This window comes from Nycticebus coucang, chromosome 3 (genome assembly GCF_027406575.1).
Source record: "Nycticebus coucang isolate mNycCou1 chromosome 3, mNycCou1.pri, whole genome shotgun sequence".
NCBI lineage: Eukaryota > Metazoa > Chordata > Mammalia > Primates > Lorisidae > Nycticebus > Nycticebus coucang.
This window is the reverse complement of record NC_069782.1, coordinates 156,458,871-156,478,517: the sequence shown is the minus strand read 5'-3', so window position 1 is coordinate 156,478,517 and position 19,647 is coordinate 156,458,871. Positions and strand designations below refer to the sequence as shown.

The following is a 19,647-nucleotide window of genomic DNA, read 5'->3' as shown; positions in this document are numbered from 1 at the left end:
TCCAAGCCGTGAGGACATAGCCACAGCCCAACAGGGTTGGGGACAGGAAGACATACAAGGGCCGGCTGTGACCCTCAAGGAGCCCCCGTGGAGAGTGCTTATGATGTGGGGAGTCATTCTTCCTCCCTGCTCGCTCCCTGCTTTTTGTCCTCTGCCCTCATACCCAGGGCCCTATCGGTGCTGAGACAGAACTGCTGTGTGCTGTGCTCAGAGGCAGTGGGCTACAGGACACGTGTCAACCCACCTTGGCCTAGCACCAATCCAGGCACGGGTCTCCTGTGTCCGCATGCTGTCCTTCCTGCTGGAAGGCCTTGTGTCTGTGGCTGTCAGTAGGCTTCTCCTCTTCCTTCTGGCCATGTGCTGAGGTCGTACTCATGTGGCGGGGTCATACTTCCTGTGCTCTGAGGTGGCATCCATCACCTGACTTGCTTTGACCAGAGACGTGGGTGGGAGATGCGTCCCTTTCAGGCCAGTGCCCATTCTCCTCCTCCCCCTCCCTTACTCAGCACACGTGGGAGAGACAAGAGGGGGCCCACTGGGGATCTCGTGGCACTGCTTCCCACCATCACACCCGCGTGGAGCTGAGCCCTGCTGACACCTCCAGACGAGTCCTCAGATGAGAAGTAACCTTCCCAGTTCAAGCCCCTGAGGTCCGGGGAGGCTGGTCGCTGCGGCCCATCCTGCCCCTTCCACCTTCAGGGGCCTTTTACCCCAACTCCGAACCACCCAAGCAGAGTCACTTTGTTCCCTTCTCCCTTTGGGGGCATTTTTACATGTGTTTACAAATTACACATGAAGCATTTATTTCCATGTTTATTTCTCCTGAATTTATTCCTCTTTTTATCCCTGGAGACTTCAGCCAAGCTTGGGGTGTGATAGGCACTTCCTGAATCCCTCTCAATTCTCAAACAAAATGGGCCCTGGGGTGTACTGGAGGTCACTGTTAACACCCAATGGCCTGGGTTATCGGGATCTCTGGAACATGCCATGATTCTGGAATGAAATGTCAAGTGTGCTTCTGTCTGTGCCACAAACACAACGGACAATGGAGACTCGGGGAAAATGCAATCCCACCCTCCTGACAAGGTGGAGACGGCAAGAGGCAGCTCTCAGATGCGTCCCGTAAACCTGAGCAATGCATGTCTCCAACAAGCCAGCAGCAGCTGTGAGCTCAGATTCCTCAGGTCTGTCTCAGCACCAAGCACTTGTGCCCTGGGCAGTGTGCTGTGGCGTGACATTATTCCCTGTGACAGGACACTGAGGAATGAGGAACCCTTCCCACATGGCCAGCTGTGTGAGTGGAAAGGCTATGCGCAGCTGTGAGTATCAGATAAAGATTCCATCCTGAGAAAATTAAAGCACAAAAGCTGCAGTTCAGATGTGGAAAGACCCAGGTCTCCGTGCAAGTCTGCAGGGGTGCACCCCAGCCAGTGTGGATGAAGAAACCCAGCACGCACACTGGGCTAAGTCTGACAAGGTTTGGAGTATGGTTCGCCACACACACTCCGGACAACATCGGGGAAAACACAGCTGCTGGCTCTGCCGAGCACAGGAGGGTTAAGTCCAGACCCTGGGCTCCCAGGCTCCAGGCCCTAGTTCCCTGCTGTGCCCAGGTGACAACAGCTAATCAGAGGGTCGGCTCAGCTGGAGTTGTGAGTCCCTGATCTACCACTATGTCACTGTCAAGGGCGTGGTGTCACATCTCATTTCTTGCTAACAGTAGTGGGCCAGGGTGACGCTTTATTATCGTAACAGCTGGCAACAGGTACGTGAGGGCACTGTGTGTGCTGAGGAGAAGACATTGATAGGTCTCTGGAGGGGAAGGTGAGACCCCAGGGGCAGTCGGAGAGAGAGCAGGGAAAGAGGGCGCGGGAAGGAGACAGCTGTGTACAGGAAGCTGAGGCCATCGGGAAGCTGAAGCCCTGAGCCCTCAGACCTGGGATTTGCGCAGCTCTCCCAGAGGGGCCTGGGCTCCCACCTGGCGTGGATGGGGATGGTCTGGGCCAGTGCTGCTCATACGCCTCAGGGCAGTGATTCCCCTGCAGATGCAGTTTACAGTGTCATGTAGCAGTTGTTGATGTAAGTTGGAAATCTTCCGATCTCAGCTTGCAGTGGAGGAGTCCCTCTCCCTAATTCCACTGAGAGGCGATAGGCCCAGGGTGGGGGGGGTTAACACTCTGTCCCTTTCTAGGATACACCCTGCGTCTGCTCCCACAGATTGATGGTTTATGCCCAGAGAGTGGATCAGATCTCCATCAGGATGAAACTGCCACTTCTTTATAATGCCCCCGTCCCTCAGAAAGGCCTATGACAAGAAGGCAAGGTAGTAGCTATCTAATCCACTCACACGCAGGTTTCCAATTTTTTTCTCTTTTTGCCAAGAACATTATAAAAAAAATAAAAGGTGTCGTTGTGAAAGAAAAAAGTGTTAACAGCTAAACAGAAAAATATCCTAGTCTCAGCTAAAGAACAAACCTTTAAATTCAATCCACTGAGCTTTGTCAGAGGCTTGCGGTGGGAAGAGAGGCATCTGTAACCACCCAGCCCACCTTCCAACTCAGGGGGTGTATTCACAGGATGTCAGAAAGACGTGGGCAGCTGACAGGATATTTAGAAAGAGACTTCAAATTAGAGGGGATTGCCCTTAACTGACAACAGAGAAGAACATAAAACTTAAAATTGACACAATTTGTCAATTTCTTTCTTTAGAAAAAAAGCAAAGACAGGCTGATTCATCATTCTAAGGCAAGCAGGGCTGTCAAAGACTGTCAGTGCTGCTGGACCCTCTGAGGGGCTCACCCCTGGTGCCCTGGCTTCTAGAGCCACATGCTGCTGAAGGGGTCACCCAGCTGGCTTGGCATCAGGTGCAAGGCCTCCCCCTGGTCTCCACCCCACTTCTCCACAGCTGACAAAATAAGCTCTGATTTGACATCAACCCAACGGGCTGGTGCAGGTAACAAATATGGGGTAAAGTCTATTCCCTGCCACCGACAGAAACTCAATCCCCATGACCACCAAACTCTCCTTCCCAAAATGGGTGCTGGTGAACGTGTGAACTCTCCCCAGGGTTCCAAATCCCGTCATCCACTTTCCCAAGGTGCCTCCTGTGGCAGCACTTCTGAAGCTTGCATGTGTCCAGGACCCAGCTGGGGATCTTATTGTCCCCAGATTCAGATCCAGTAGGTCTGGCTGGTCCTACATTCAGCACTTACAACAAGCTTCCAGGCGACGTCCACAGATCACATGTTCAGCATCTCAGATCTAGAGTGAAACACAGCCTACCTCAAGGGTCTCCTCAGTCCCCAGTTACCTTATACCAAGGGTGTCTTTAAATAGCTCTGCTGCACCACCCAGACCTGGAGCATACGTGCAACCCCATCGTATACCATTAAGATATGGACCAGGTGTGGTGGCTCACACCTGTAATCCTAACACTCTGGATGGTCAAAACAGGAGGATCCCTTGAGGCCAGGAGTTTGAGACCAGCCTGAGCAAAAGCAAGACTTTGTGTCTACAAAAAATAGAAAAATTATCCACATGTCATGGCATCAGGGTGTGCGTCTGTAGTCCCAGCTGAGGCAGGAGGATCACTTGAGTCCAGGAGTTTGACTTTGCAGTGAGCTGCGATGATGTCACCACACCCCATCCTGGGAGATGGACCAAGCACCTATCTATAAAAAAAAAAGATAGTCAGGGTGCCCAATGTTTCATATTTGTCTTACCTATAACTAAGGCCACATGTGTACCCCAAGGACCATCAGAGAAGGTGCCTGCCTTCTCTTTAGGGAAGATGCTGAAGAAATCCCAGCATGTGTTAATAAGGGGGGTAGGTATGAAAATAATAGAGAGGAAATGGTATTTTTATATATTGTCCAGAGTAACAGAATCTTTTTGAAGAATATTACTTTCTTCATGTATATTTAAAATAAGTTTGTCATTAACATGCACCTTTATAACATGTTTTCATTACAAAAAATGTTATCTATTTGAAAAATAGATATAAAGAATAGGTTTAAAATCACCTGTAATTTTACCACTCTGCTCTTTTCCAGGCATCTGTGTTAAGGTCATAAGGTACATAGTTTTATATTCCTTTTTTTTTTCACTTAACATTTTAGCAGTGTTATTATCACATTAGAAACTCAGTAAACGTCAGTCTTGATCACGTAATGGTCTGTTATTGTTCTAATTTAGTGGTTCCTTTTGACTGAACCGTTCCATGGTTTTGTTTGATGGGGGCATTTCATCGTGCATTCATTTAATGCCATAATGAATCCCTTTGTGCAAATCCTCCTTTACAACTTCAGTCCACCACATCCAAGCTGCTAGGATACGTCAGATGCTGACCATTTTCTTAAGATAGCCTCACCATGCAGGAGATACCAGGTTAAATGATAAAGAGCTGCATGTGCCAAATTGCTCTCTAGAAAGTTTGTGACACTTACCATTTCCAGGGATAGCCCAGAGAGAGCCTGGCTCAGCCTCAAAACTACAGCAGCATTGAGCTCTGTGAGTTTTTACACCTTTCTAACATTTTCAAAGCAGACAAATTCACACACATTGTCAATGACCTTATCAGTTCTGAGACCTGATATGGTCATCATTGGTGACCCATGAGTTGTCTGCCCTGACCTCTGAGGAAGGACACTCTCGAGCCTTCATTCTGGCACTATTGGAAGCAAGGTCTTGAGCCAGCAATAAATGAGTAAGCAGAGAAAAACCCAGAACCTTGTAATTGATTATTTAGTGCAAAAGAGGAAGAAAATGATCACAGGTGGTGATGGCAGATGTGACAGCCCAGGATACTTGGCAAAATACGGCACACATTGGATTGCCAGTACGACAGCGTCTAAGGTGTTGACTGTCCAGGCAAATCTCTTTTGTGCCTCCATAGCAATGAATTATATATATTTTTATTTTCTCCATTTGCTTTCTTCTGTCTTTTCCAAATACTTAACTCAGTGACATCGATAGCAGATGTTGTGTGAAATTAGATGCCTAAGTGAGCTATAAAATTCTCTCAGTAAACAATGCCAGTAATTAAATACTTCAAAACAGGCCACCACTGTCACATCTCACGGTGGACCCACGACAACCTGAAAGAAGCAGCCATACGTGAGAAGTTTGGTGAGGAACGCAAATCAACTCTCATACTAGGCACCAATTCAAAGTGTTATCATTATTATTATTATTATTAATCAGTGCATACTGATTACTTTCTAACTTTCTCTCTGCTTTAGTAATAAAAGTCCCTTCTCTTCATTCCTGGAGTTTCAAGGACCGTCAGTAACAGTCTGATGTGAAAATGGACGTGCCTGAGAGACAGGGAAGGTGCTGCCCAGCCGGGCTCCGGCACAAACTCCTGAGATCATCTCCCTGGCATTGAGGTTTGGGAAGACCGTGTCCCCCGAAAGAAAGTCAAAAGTTGCTACTGTGTCTGTAACACACCAAGTGTGTTAGTCCTTTTGCACGGCCCCACCACAATGAGGGTGAACAGTAGGCAAATGGTGCATTACCTGCAGCCTGGCCAAGTCGAAAGGCAGCTGATCGTCACACAGCAAAGCTCCCAGACAGAGGAAGCTGTTCCAGCTAGGATGCTGGACCGTCCACACCACAGCAACCCAGAGTGGCCATCAGACCCTTCAGCTGAGCGTCCCGGCAGCCCCGCCCTTGCTCCTGCGGTGATGACTTCTCTGTCACCCAAAAAGCCGTGTCTCACCAAAGAGGTCTCTTCATCCCCAGGGACTTCTTTGGAGTCAAGAAGGAGAAAAGTAAAACTGTATTAATACCTCCAGCAAAATCAACCACAGGAAAGAAACAATAACAAAAAAAAAGATCATAAACAAAATGACACACACTCAGCCCAGCAGCAGAGGAAACAACTCAAGGCAACCCTCTCCCGCTCTCATAGACCGTTCTGCTGGACAGAGGGCGTTTTCCTCTTTCCTCCACCTGTGTCATGCCCTTGGCATGTGTCATATTTAACTTGAATTCTTAAAGTTTGAAGATAAGGTCATTGTTCATTTTCATTCAAAAGAACTAAAGGAGGTGCAGGGAAGTGACCCTGCTGCAGAGGACATGAGCCTCGCTCTCCGGCTTTCCTAGCTGACCACGGTGGCCTCACGGTTGTGTGAGCACCACCTCTCAGCTGCTGCCCTGTTTCACGGTGCTCTTTACAGCCAGACTCCCACATGAGGGGGTCGTGTCAGGTGGTCACAGTGTCATGTGATGTCACCATGGCCTCCCTCCAGCTGTCTTTACTCTTATGTGTGGACACAGACAAGTTCCTCCTCAATGTTAGGAGCATCTGCTTCATAATCAGTGTTGGACTTAGATCATGACATACGAGAAATGGGAGAAACTGCAGAGATGACTGTCTGTCTAGCCCGCAAGTTCCTCGGCATGAAGCAGAATTCCTCTGGTTGCAAATGATGGTACACGCAACACAAAAGCCGAGGAATAATGACCAACGTGTCCTGCAGCCACAAAGTGCAAGGGCGCATTCAGGCTCTGGCCTTGGCTGGACCAGGGCTTAGCTGAGGCCACTAGGATGCCCTGCTCAGCCCTCCCTCCTGGCCTGGCTCTCAGCTCCCCCCGCCCATAGCATCTTTGGCATGTTAGGACCACATCCCCAGAAGCCTCTGCCAGTACCTCAGCAGGGTCCCATGAGCAAGTTCTGTTGTCCCATTAGCCCGAGGTGAGTGACCAGCCTGCCTCTCAGCTAATTACTGCCTCCAAGGGGTGGGTATGCTGCCCGGGTGAGCCTTAGCACAGATCTCACCCAAATACATTGGCTGAGGGTTTGGCAGGTGTATCACTTAGGGAAGAGTTTGAGACACAGGGACCAGAAAGAAGGCAAGGGACTTCCAGGAAGAGGAAGCGAGAGGAACAGGATGGGAGGTGTGCACTGGTTGGTTTTAGGTCACACGTAGCTAAGGAGAGAATTCAAATCATGATACATGGCAATCATAACAAAGACACTGGGCATGCTGCCCACTCCTTGGACACAGTGACCAGGGTAGCTGGTGCAGGCAAAGCACGTGTACTCAGCCCAAAGTCAGCATCACCAAATATTTGTGCAATGGCTCACATAGACAAACTAAGAGGCCCTCCAGAGCCCTCCACTCAGGAGGGCTATTGGCTTTGACTAGTGGCACAAAATAACCCACTGTCTGAGCAGGAACTATGCCTACTGTTTCCCCTGCATTACTAAGACATCAAATCCATGCTCTCAAAGTCTCCATGTTTCATAGGCGACTTCTAAGACAGCCTTTGTTTAATTTTCTAAATAATGATGTGAACTGTCTTGGCATTTTTGTTACAGTTTGTCATCTCCATGCGAATCTTATTCCTTCATGTATTTACTGATGATGTGCTTATCATTCAAGGCTGGTTCACACCAGGAATCCTTCTCTTTATTCAGCAGATAATCCCTTTGCTGCTGCTGTATGCCAGGCCATGTGCTAAGCCCTGGGAATCCAGAAGCAGGTAAGGACCAGTCCTGACCTTCACAGAGCTCATGCTGCAGGGAAGGAACGCACCATGAACTGCTAATGACCTGAGACTTAAGGGACATCATCCGTTTGTGCTGTCTGATCCTGAATGACTCTCCATGAGTGAATAGAAATTAACTAATCATTTTTTAGAAAGGCAAATGGACAAGAAAATAAATACTCCAAGTTTGGTGTGGTTCCCAGGCACAGGATTTATGAAGCAGGCTGCTCACACGGGCTCATGAGATGAGGACTGATGAGTGCTTGGTAAATCCAGCGTGCTATCTGCACATCTTCTGCCTCCCCACGTGCCACCTCTCTCCACCTCCTCCACCCAGGCTCTGACCAAGGACAGGGACTCAGATCAGTCTGCACAAATGGCCACCCTTGCCCTTGACTTCTGGTTGGGCTCATCCTCTGGGGTCACTGGATGGACAAGAGTGAGGTGGGGACCTGTTGATCCTGAGCTGCCTCCTGACAGGTCTCATGGGCTGGCCATCCTCAACTGAAGGCCACACTTCAGGAGCTCCTCACCACACAGCATCTTCTGAGTCTAGTGACTGCACCCTTCCTCCTGTCTTCACACTGCCAGAGACCAACACACTAGCCTTCCTGCTCCTTTTAATGTCTTTGTAAATAGGCCCTTTATTCACTTCTCCTCAAATTAGCCAATTTGAGCATGCAATCTATTTCTACCTAACACCCCAACTAATAATTCCTGGTTGACAAAAATTTCTTCAAATATCTTACTTGTATATTTTGGCATCTTATAGTTTCCAAAGTGGTTCTGAAAACCCCTCACTTCACCATCCTCAGGGACTGCCTCATCCTTGGCTTTATCCAAGAATGACTTGTAAGCTTTTGGCCAATACTGCCTTCCAGGCTGACCTCACCCCTAGCCTTTGACCATTGTCCCTAATTCACAGGAATCAGGAGTCAAGGGACCAGGACAATCTCAAGACTTATCATCTTATCCTCCCAGTCACTCTGGAAATCCCCCCTGTATACCTCACATCATATCAGTATTGAATTAAATGTGAGTCAAAGCCAAGTGTTGGTCAAAGATAGAGAGCAGCCACAGCTATTAATATACTGCTCGTGGGTGTATAAATTAGTACAACTACTTTATAAAGGAATTTGGCATGATTTACTAAAACTAAACACACACACACCCTACGACCCAGTAATTCCATACTAGCATATCCTGGAAGAATGAGTGTAAATGTCCAAAAAAAGACATGGACAAGAATATTCACAGCAGCACTCTTTGTAATAGCTTCAACCTGGAAACAGTCCAAATGTCCATCCACAGGAACGTGAATAAACAAATTGTGGGATTTAACAAAGAACAAGCTACTGAAACATGCAACAACAAGGCTGAATCTCAGTTATTATATTGAAGGAAAAACGCCGCACACAAAAGAGTACACCGCGTGATTCTGTTCATATGAAAGTCAAGCACATGAAAAACTCGCGGATGAAAGAACTCGGGAGAGTGGTCCCCTTGGGGAGAGGCGGATCAAAAAAGAAGGGGAAGGAAGAAACCCCCTGGGCTCTGGGACGGCCCGTGGCTTCATCAGGGTGTCTATATAGATAAAAAAAAAAAATCACAGGACTATATATTGAAGATCAGGGCACCCTTTACACGCTCTGGTGTATGTGTGTTATTCCACAATAACATATTAAAATTCAAAATGAGAATTGAGGTCTATGACAATATGAAATAGAAGCGTCCATTGAAATTTGATGTCTGACTGATTCTAAATGTGGTTGTGGGTCAATGTGTTTATCCAAAACCTTGACGATAAACATCTAATACTTTTTGAGAGAGCAGTGTAGACAGGCAACAGTTAGCCAGCAAGGGCTCAGGGATAACGAGCAGTTCATTGTGACATTTTTATTACCAGCCCAGTCTATATTTTCAGGTCAATTCCCCAACTGTATAAGATTATAAACACAATTCACGAAAATGAGTCATTTTAAGGCCCATTGGCAGAGGGGCATGGCTGTCAGAAGGACCAAGAAGCTGTCCTCTGTCATGGCAGGCAGGCCTTGGTTCTGATGTGGATGTGTGGGTCATGATACAGAAGCGGTAAGCAGCCCACTAAGTGAAAGGAAGGGATTTTTTTTCAAGTCCAGAGAAAGCGTCTCTAGGTATCTCTCAAAGGTGATGTTCGTGGAGTCCTTTCACATTAGTAAATCACTCTGACTTACATCACAGTCACTTGCATCTGACGCAAGAGAGCAGAGTGGTCACTTGTAGGCATTTTAAAGTTTGTGTGCAATTTGTTGTGAAGGGTCTGAAGCTGACCACGCCCTAGCAATGAAATGCCAAGATGTCATGTGGAGAACCACTGTCTAGGTCAAGGGCATCCTAGCTGGCCAGATTTCAAATCCAGCTGGTCACCCAGGAACCTCCCAAGTGGGTTCAGAGAAATTGTTCTGGGTCAAGGTATAAAGGTCACCCTCCCTACCCACTACGCATTCTTCTGAGAATGCATGGAGACAAATCACTGTGTTTGCTACTACACTTGAGGCAAACCCAGCTCCTCCGTACAACATGCGACCTGCAAGGCAAGGTCACGATTTGGCCCCCACCAACTTCACCAGCCCTGTCTGGTCCTCTCCCCCTCTCACACATCACACTTTCTGGGGGCTTCTGGCACACTGCCCTGTCCCACCCTGTACCCTCACACCTTCTTGAGAGCCCTCTGCTCACCTTCCAGGCCCACCTCCCAGCATAAGTCTCCTTCCCTCAGAGGATCCTTCCCGGAAGCTGCACCCAAAGCAGGTCTGTCTGGGCATGTCCTGCAGTCACACACACTCCCTTCTTTCCTGCAACTCTCCACCTGTCATGATGGTCAACTAGCTTAAGTGCTGACCGTCTCACTCTCCACCTGGACCCAGGGAGGAAAGACTCTCATTGTGTTTTCCACCTACGTTAGCTCAAAGCTGAATACAGCACAGGGTAACGAATGCAGCGTTTATAAATGCTTACAGGACAGGGCAGACAAGTCAGGAAGAGGAAATTCCGGGCACAGGGGCCGCTGCTGCAGTCAGCCACCTAAGGAGAAAGTGCTCACTAAGCGACATGCACAAAAATCAACTAGAAAATAAATGTTAATCCTGAAACCCGCCGATGAGGCCATAGAAAAAGAGAAACTTTTTATTGCTAACAGAGGCAAGAGTAACAGAAGAACACCTTGACACCAGTAACAAGATTTGGCATCAGGAAATAATTAAAAATGAAAAAAAACTACTTTTACGAAGATATACTTTCCCTGGATGTTCATAATAATTAAGGATTAGAAATAGGCAGGGTGCGGTAGCTCACACCTATACTCTCAGCACTCTGAGAGGCAGAGGCAGGTGCACAGCTTGAGCTCAAGAGTTCAAGACCAGCCTGAGCAAGAGCGAGACCCCATCTCTAAAAACTAGCCAGGCATTGTAGGGCTGCCTGTAGGCCCAGCTACTCGGGAGGCTGAGGCAAGGGTATCTCTCGAGACTAAGAGTTTGAGGTTGCTGTGAGCTGTGATGCCACACAACAGAGTGAGACCCTGTCTCAAAAAAATAAATCCTTTGTGCTCACCTCGGCAGCACATATACTAAAATTGGAACGATACAGAGAAGATTAGCATGGCCCCTGCGCAAGGATGACACGCAAATTCGTGAAGCGTTCCATATTTATAAAAAAAAAAATACTTTTTCATTTTAACGAAAGCAAAAAGTGGAAGCCTAATGAACACATGTATATGTGAAAATAAAAAATAATAATAATAATAAATAAATAGGGCAGCGCCTGTGGCTCAGTGAGTAGGGCGCCGGCCCCATATGCCAAGGGTGGCGGGTTCAAACCTGGCCACGGCCAAACTGCAACAAAAAAATAGCTGGGTGTTGTGGCGGGCGCCTGTAGTCCCAGCTGCTTGGGAGGCTGAGGCAGCGGAATCGCGTAAGCCCAAGAGTTAGAGGTTGCTGTGAGCCGTGTGACGCCACGGCACTCTTCCCGAGGGCGGTACAGTGAGACTCTGTCTCTACAAAAAAAAAAAAAAATAGTAATAATAATAATAAATAAATAAATAAAAGTTGAGAAATAGCCTAAAATAGCAAAGCAGAAACTGTTAAATATGGTATATCAAGTAAACAGAATTTTTCACAGCTTTCTAAAATTACATACTAAATCATACATGTATACTCAAATCATAACAATTTTTTAGTATTTTATCGTGTTAAGTAAGAAAGCATAATAAGCATGTGTATAAAACTTTTTTCCTGCCATGCATAAATATGAATTTTAAAAAATGGAAGGAAACACCCCAAATAAACATCTTTGTGTGAGAAAACAGGAGAAAAATAGTGTCTAAATTTTCCTTGATGATTATTTTAACAGTAAATACACATGAACCACCATGAAAATTCTCTCCAGACCTCAGTACCAAGGTATTTGCTGTTGACTGCACATTCTACATTGGGAGCAGGGTGGGGGTTGGGGCTCTCTCCCACCTGAAGACCCACAGAGCAAAAGGTCCCCCCAGCAAGAGAGACCCCCATCTGACTCTACGCAGGCTTGGAAGGTGCCAGTTTCCCAGAGGTCTTTGGAGGATGATGAGGAAGGGAGGTTTTAACTCAGCTTTTATCCCTCCTGGGGAGCCCCTGCTGAAGCTGAGAGGTGTCGAGGGTCCCCTCCCAGCAGGGAGCCAGATGCATAGGCATTTGTGCATAGGCTGGACAATCGAGAACAGCTCGGTTTGTGCTACTCACACCACCTATCAATCAAAACCCTGCTCCCCGGAGCAGCAGGTGTGGGTCAGGTGAAGAAGGCGAGCCTTTGACTTACTTACCAAGGTGTTCAGGGGTTCTTTAAATTATTCCAGTGGGGATGGATGATTTTTACACATAAGAAACAGTTAAAAAGGAAGTGAAGAAAATATACTGATACTCACACTGTAAAAAATGACTGATCCTTTTGAGTGTTGTGTCCTTTTTTAAAGGAGCTAAATAGTTCAGCCATCTCATGAGGGGGAGACAAGGTTGTCATACGTCTTTGTTGTAACAGTCCTTAAAATTTAATCAGAACCTTGACAGATCTGGCTTCCCATGAGTGTTCCTTAGCACTGCACAGATGGGCCTTCCAAGGCCCATGGCCCTCCCTCCCCCACCCCGCCCCCACTCACCACGCCCTCCCTGGACTACAGTCCCTCCTGGCCCCCTCCCTGCCCCACCCCACCCCCACTCACCACGCCCTCCCTAGACTACAGTCCCTCCTGCTGGGTACCAATCCCTCATTCCTCTGATGCTTCTTGGAGGCTCATTTAGGCCTTGGCAGGATGGTGGGGACAGAGCAGCTGTTCACTCTGACTCTTTCCCATCATTTGACCGGTTTTTAATCTGCAACAACGCTTCCAAAATTGAAAATGGAACCAGGTTGGATTCCTGACCAGGGCTGACCAAGCACAGGCTGGCTGGGCACATCACGGCGGGTGCCAGAATGAAGATGGATTTCTGCGAGGCCTGGACTCCTGGCAGAGCAGGCTGGGCTGCCGGCCAGCACCAAGCACTTTCCTGGGCAGGGACATTTGATCCCGACAAACTCAGACGTCCCGTGGCCCTTGCCAAGAACCCTTTGGTTCTGTCTCAGTCACCAACGGACCATCGGGGAGATTTCATTAATTACCTGGAAGGCCCTGGTATAGGGGACAAATTTTCATCTTCTGGGGGCAGTCTGCCACTTTTAAGTTCATTCAAACTTAGTCATTTAAAGTATTTCTTAGAATTTCTTCCAGGCATTCAGGCTTTAAAAAAAATTGTGATAAAATACATATAACACAGACTTTACCAACTTAACCATCTTACGGGTACAGCTCGGTGGTATTAAGTACATTTATAATGTTGCTCAACCAACACCACCATCCATCTCCCAGACTGTCTCATCTTGGAAAACTGAAACTCTGTCTCCATTAACACTAACTCTCTGTTCCTCCCTCTCCTGACAACCATCATTCTCCTCTCTGTCTGCACGGCCTTGACTACACCAGGTACCTTATGTCCATGGAATTGCACAGCATTTGTTCTTTTGTGACTTGTTGATTTCACCTAACTAAGGATGAAAATAAGGGTTCATCCATGTAGCAGGTGTCAAAATGTCCTTCCTTTTTAAGGCTAATGGACACCCCATTGTGTGGACACTGTATTTAGTTTATCCATAGACTTGGGTTTCTTCTACCCTTTAGTTATCATGAAGAAGGCTGCTATGACCATAGATGTCTAAGCATCTTTTTGGGTCCCTGTTTTCACTTCTTTTGACTATACACCCAGAAGTAGAATTGCTACATCATATGATAATACTATTTTTAATATTTTGAGGAACCACCCTACTATTGTCAATGGTGACAACACTATTTTTCATTCCCACCAATGGTGCACAGGGTTCCAGATTCTCCACTTTCTCCTCAGTGCTTGTGAGCTTGGTTTTCTGATAGTAGCCACTCTCATGGATACCAAGTAGCATCTCATTGTGGCTAGAATTTTTAATGATAAAAATATTACATATTCCTAAGTCTCCTGTAGGCAAGTTCCATTGGCCTAATGATAATTAAACCACAGAGCAGCCTCTAGACAGGGCGTGGACATTTCACATGGATGCATCAATGCCCAAGGAGTGACTGATGGAAGCCTCAGCCACTATGTGCTTTGAAGTGAGTGGATTAGGGAACCAAGTAAGAAGGAAAAAAGATCTCTCAATACGGCACAGAAAAAAAGGAATGGAAGACAGAGGCTTTGGAAAGATCCAGTGCTTGTGAGAGAAGCGCTGAAACTTTGATGGTCTCTCTGCATGAACTTGTGGAAGGTCCTCCTCATTAATTAGCATCGCTGTACATATGGAACTCGGGGAGGACTGTTCACTAGCCCGGCCAACACTGCTCACTCAGCAAGTCATCTGGAACAGAAACCAGCTCTGCAAAGCTGCACGCTGAGAGTGGGTCATGGATCATCTTTTGCTAAATAAGAACCGAAGAATGTGTCCTATTAATGAGATGCCCGCCACATGACAGACACCACGCAATTAAACCAGAAGAAGCCAGAACACAGTGATTAAAAAGGGCAGACAAAAATGGGAGAGATGGGGAGAGAAAGAAACCAAAAATAGTACACTCAAACTCTGAGAAACTGAGAACACGTTTAGGACGGCAAAACGTGTTAAAGAACGCCCCTTCACGTGCTGTCTCCACCATTCTTTGCCTTGATTCTTTCTCTCCCCAACTTGCCTTAAATACCTTGCCGACGGTGACGTGCCTATACGCCCTGAACATCTCCCCCTCCCACTTTTTGGGCTCAGGTTATCCTGTGCACACGGCACCTCGTCTGCTTCCCTCCTTTCCCCAGGGTGGGCAGGGCAGTGACCAAGGCCTCACCCACTAGGACAAGCTGTTGCAGCCTTGGCCAGCACAACCTCCATCTGAGCATCGGCCAGGAGGATGCTGTGGTTCTCTGTCACCCAGCACTCAGTTGTGTCCCATTCCACACATCAGGACGATAAATAAATTTGCTCCAAATGTCAGTGGCAATTTCTTTTCTAGGAACGCCCTCGATGCCACCACATGCAGCATCCGGCTATTTTTAGAAATAGGGTCTCTCACTCTTGCTGGTCTCAAACTCCTGAGCTCAGGCAATTGCCCTGCCTCAGCCTCCCAGAATCCTGGGATTACAGTGTGTGCCACTGCACTCAGCCCTTCAACCTATTCTGAAAAACGACTTTGTTCCCTGTGTGTTTTTGAAAGTAAATAAGATATATGCAACAAAATCAATGAAAAAGAACTTACGAAACCTTTCTGCCCAGAGGTAAGTGCTGGTAGGACACTACACTCGTGACTCAAATCCTTACTGAGGTGCTGCTGGAGCAGGGCACTGTCCACATTTTGGGGACACTGAAGAGTAGCCACACTTCATCTCACAGCCTGACATGCTGGGTGGGACCTCGATGGTAAACTGACATGGGGTCCTATGGCAACATGCTCCAGGGACACTGCACTAAAGGAGAAAGAGAGAGATGATGGAGACATCCTTAGATCATGTCTCTCACAAATTATCACTTAGCAGAGTGGGGGTGACAAGCATCAGCAAGAGCAGCATGTGCAAAGGGCCTGGGGTGGTTGTGTGAGAATAAGTTGGGGCACCAGGGAAAGCCTATGGGGGGATAGGCAGGTCACAGGATGTCCTAGGGCCATGGGAGGGGTTGGGAAAGCAATGCAGGAGTTAGGGCTGGGGGTGGGGAGACGGGATCTGAAGTGAAATGTCCAAGGACAATAACAGCACTAGCTAACCTATGTGGCGTGCTGGCTGCATGATGGACACCATGACTAAGCGTACACAACATGTAGAATGAGCGTCACACATAAGAAACACATTTACCTACAGCCCTGGGTGAGTATACAGAAACATACTGCGAGCATTCTCTCTCTCTCACACACACACACACTATCGGCCCTGCACATCCATGGACTCAGCCAACAGTAAATAGAAAAGTGAATGGTTGTGTCTGTATTGAACGTGGACAGATATTTTTCTTGTCATCATTCCCTAAACAATGCAGCAGAATAACTACTTACACAGCCTTTACATTGTATTGGGTGTTATAAGGAATCCAGAGGTGTGCCGGGGAAAGGGTGCAGTCATATGCAAATGCTACCCTGTTTTATATCAGGGAGGCCTTGAGCATCTGTGGACTTTGGTACCCCCCAGGTGGTCCTAGAACCCACCCCCCACACATACCAAAGAACAACTGTATACACGCATATGTAAATATCTGTGCACTACATGACTCATTGACCCTTGTCATTTCCCAAGGAAGCTGTAATCATCCCCAGATAAGGGGCCAAGGCACAGAGGAGTCAGATCCACTCTCCAGCTGCCCACACCACGCAGCTGGGGGCAACTGCGGTGTCAGAGCCTGAGGAGGGCAGCCCTGCCTGGAGGGAGGACCCTCGGATGGGATAGCCAAGGTGTCATCATTGGAGAGTGCAAACCGTCAGCTGTAGGATCCTTGCTCCTTGTGCACTGACAGACACGGCCACCGGGTCATCACAGTGGGGTCCTACCGTGGGCACCATTTCATAAACAGACTTGCAAATATAACTGTCTGGGGCAACTTTCCACATGTGGATTTAAGCCAGTGGTGTCCAACCAGCTGTCCAGGATGGCCACGAAAATGGCCCAACACAAAATCATAAACTTACTTACAACAGCCTCACCTTACACTGTGACACTTCCAGAAAGTGAAGAGCTAGGGTACCACAGCTCTCCGCATTCTCAGCATCTCCCTGGGTTCACCCTGGGGCCAGCCACTGCCTGAGAAAAAGGACTGGACCAGGTCACTGGACGCCTCACACACTCTCCCTCCACCTCCATCCATCCCCCCGTGCAAATGTAATGATGTCTGCCTAATATTTCTATACATGCCTTTTTTCTTGCTAAGCTGCTTTTAATCACACAATTATGTCAGACATATTTTTAAAGCTTCCTGCATAATTACTTCCCACTGCCTTATAAACACTGTTCTTTTAATTTTATACCCTCTGAGTTAATACACAGGACATGGTCAAATTCATCTGCCTTCTAAGCTGCAAACGTGTTCTCCTCCCTCAGAAATGCAAACGTATGATGGGCTGTGTCCTCTCAATGTCTCAAGCTTGCATTAAAAATACTCCAAAGTGCCAGCCCGTTTGGACCGCAAGTTTTGCCCTTGCTCTCATTTAAGAAGCCTCGACTGGCTGCCCCAGTGAGGCAGGTTTGCTGAGGCCAACAGGACTTTGGGTCTCTACTCCTCAGGGCAGTTTTCAGTCTCACTCAGCTGACACACATTTTGAGTTGGAACATATGTGATTTGGAGACCATTTTGGACTCCTGGACCGGGGCTCCCTTCAAGGGACTCATGTCTTGATCAGAATAATGCAGGTGCGCTGATACCCACAGCTCCCCCTTGTCCAGAAATTACAGGTAATTATCCCAGGTGGAAACAGCGTTTTGTCTGGCACAGTATCAACCCCATCCCCCTGGTAACAGGGAAGACACAGGAGTCCAAAGGGCAGATTGCTCAGCCCCCAGCCTGCCCCACTGAGCGCCATCCCTCCCACAAATGCAAAGCCCCAGATGCCGTAATTGACACCTGTGTCTGTGCAGCATGCACCTGCTGGAGCCCAGCAGCCATCACTATCTATTTTTGTAACTTGCCCTTTCGCTGCTTCCAGCTTGTCCACCAGCTCCCCAAAGCATAAACTTTTCAATGTGCCTGCTGCTCAACGGACCTATTTCAAAGAGGCAACTAGGCCAGGTCAAATCCATTTAGTAACAAGGTAAAAATTACTGTTCTCTATTAAGATTCTACGCCTCTCCCTGTCACCAACACAAGGTGACAAACAAGACAACTAGTCTATCTCTACAAGGCAGACTTATAAGCTGCAATTTGCTGCCCAAGCTGTCATGGAACAGACATGTCCCTTGCTAAGGGGTTTTAGAAAAATGACAGCCAGCCCTGAGCCCTGCTGATTGGCAACTGAGCACCACTCCCACCAGATACCTGCAAGCTTTCAGTGGGTGTAAGGCAGTTCCACAGGGCCCTGGGAAGGCTGACACTTGCTACACAGATGCACATTTAATTTATGATAGGACCACTTCAATTGGATTGCAGATACAGCCTAAATGGCAGGCTGTATTTGCACACCTTAGGTTTATAAGTGGCAGATAAAATACTCCTCTGAGGTAGGAACCACAGGCACATTTGTTAATAAATCACTAACAGGAGATGGAAAGACCACAAAGAGTTTTAAGCCCCATTTGTAAAAGCCCATCAGCGCAGGGGGCTGACCAGCACAAGGCAGGGAATTCCCACCCCACCTCCGCCAGGGGACGGAGGGTGGGGAGGAGCCTCCAGGTGTCAGGGAAGGATGCAGTGGCCCCCAAGATGCAGATAGTGTTACCCAGAAGCACACTGGCACTCAGTGGGCAGCATCCTGCAAATGCAAGTTATATCTGCTGGCCTGACCCTGCTTACTAGTCCTGGATGGCTTGAGGAGGATGGGGAGAAGGGCCAGGAAGGATCCCATGGCTTAGAGGTCCTCCATCGCCCTGTACCAAGGAACGGTGACTGGAAACTTTGCTTTTGTACCATCGTGAAGCTGACAGCAGGACATCCTGTGGCCTCCAGCCCCTAACTTGAGGTCAGAGGTAGTGTGACCTTGGGAATTTTGGCCCAAGTGTCCATCCTTTGACATAGTGGGCTCTTGCCTGTCCTAAGTCCACACGTGCCCCCGTGTGGGAGGGTAGGAGGTGGCAACAGGCTGAGCATTAAGGAGCCCTTCCTCTCATAATGTCCCCTGCCCTCCAGGATGAGTCTCCATGGCCATGGCTGCCCTGGAGACTTGAGACCAAAGCCCAGAGCCTGGAGTGGAGTGGCTGACCTCAGTGGCCGACCTCGGTGGCCTCATGACAGTGCCAGCCTTTCTCGGGTCTTTTTTCCATTGCTCCAGACTCTCTGGGCTAAACTCTTTGGGTTGAATTGAACAAGAAGGAATTATTGGCAAAATGACAGTCAGGACACAAAGCATGACAAGTCCTGCTGGCCCAGTCCTGCCCCAGGGGGGCGGAGGGATTATCTGCTCCTCACCTGGGCATTCTTCTCTGTTCAACAAGATGCTCTCCCACCAAAATTTATGGAATCGACCTACGAATATAATAACTCGAGAGCTACCAGGGACAAGGCAAATCCAGACAGGTTCAGAAAGCCCAAGTGTGACCTCCCTCAGTCATTCATGTAGACATGGTGTTGTAGAACGGGCTTTTCCACCCCATTGTGACCTTTCTGCATTGGCCATCCAAGCCCAAGTGCAGGGGGCAGCGTAACACATCCACACAGTGCCAAGTCTTACAGGCCCTTTCTCTTGAAAATAGAACCTCAGAGGGTAAACAGTGGACTTGCTGCAGTAACAAGTGGGAAGGCAGTCGGCTTGGTTTTCTCTCTTGGCTTTAAATGAATAGCTCTAGCTCGTATGGGAGACGATGAGGCCCCTAGCCATGCCACTGTCAGAAGGACAAATCTTTGCTGGCTTCAGTTTCTGTCTTACAGGGACTGGAAATGGAGCCGTGTCACTGGACACGGACTGCA

The 19,647-nt window shown here is 48.0% G+C and overlaps 1 long non-coding RNA gene and 1 other non-coding gene across 2 annotated transcripts in view; one reads left to right on the top strand and one right to left on the bottom strand.

The window, feature by feature from the left end:
• Nucleotides 1-3,534: 3,534 nt before the first annotated feature.
• LOC128582539 (uncharacterized) overlaps nucleotides 3,535-19,647 on the bottom strand; it is a 69,366-nt gene continuing 53,253 nt past the window's right edge. Inside the window, exons 2-3 of the long non-coding RNA XR_008379067.1 lie at nucleotides 5,517-5,748; nucleotides 3,535-3,671 (exon numbers count right to left, since the gene is read on the bottom strand). This is a non-coding gene — a long non-coding RNA (uncharacterized LOC128582539). The remainder of the gene's footprint in view (nucleotides 3,672-5,516; nucleotides 5,749-19,647) is intronic.
• On the top strand, nucleotides 11,075-11,181 carry LOC128582668 (U6 spliceosomal RNA). The gene has a single exon (XR_008379115.1). It is a non-coding gene; the product is annotated as a U6 spliceosomal RNA (small nuclear RNA).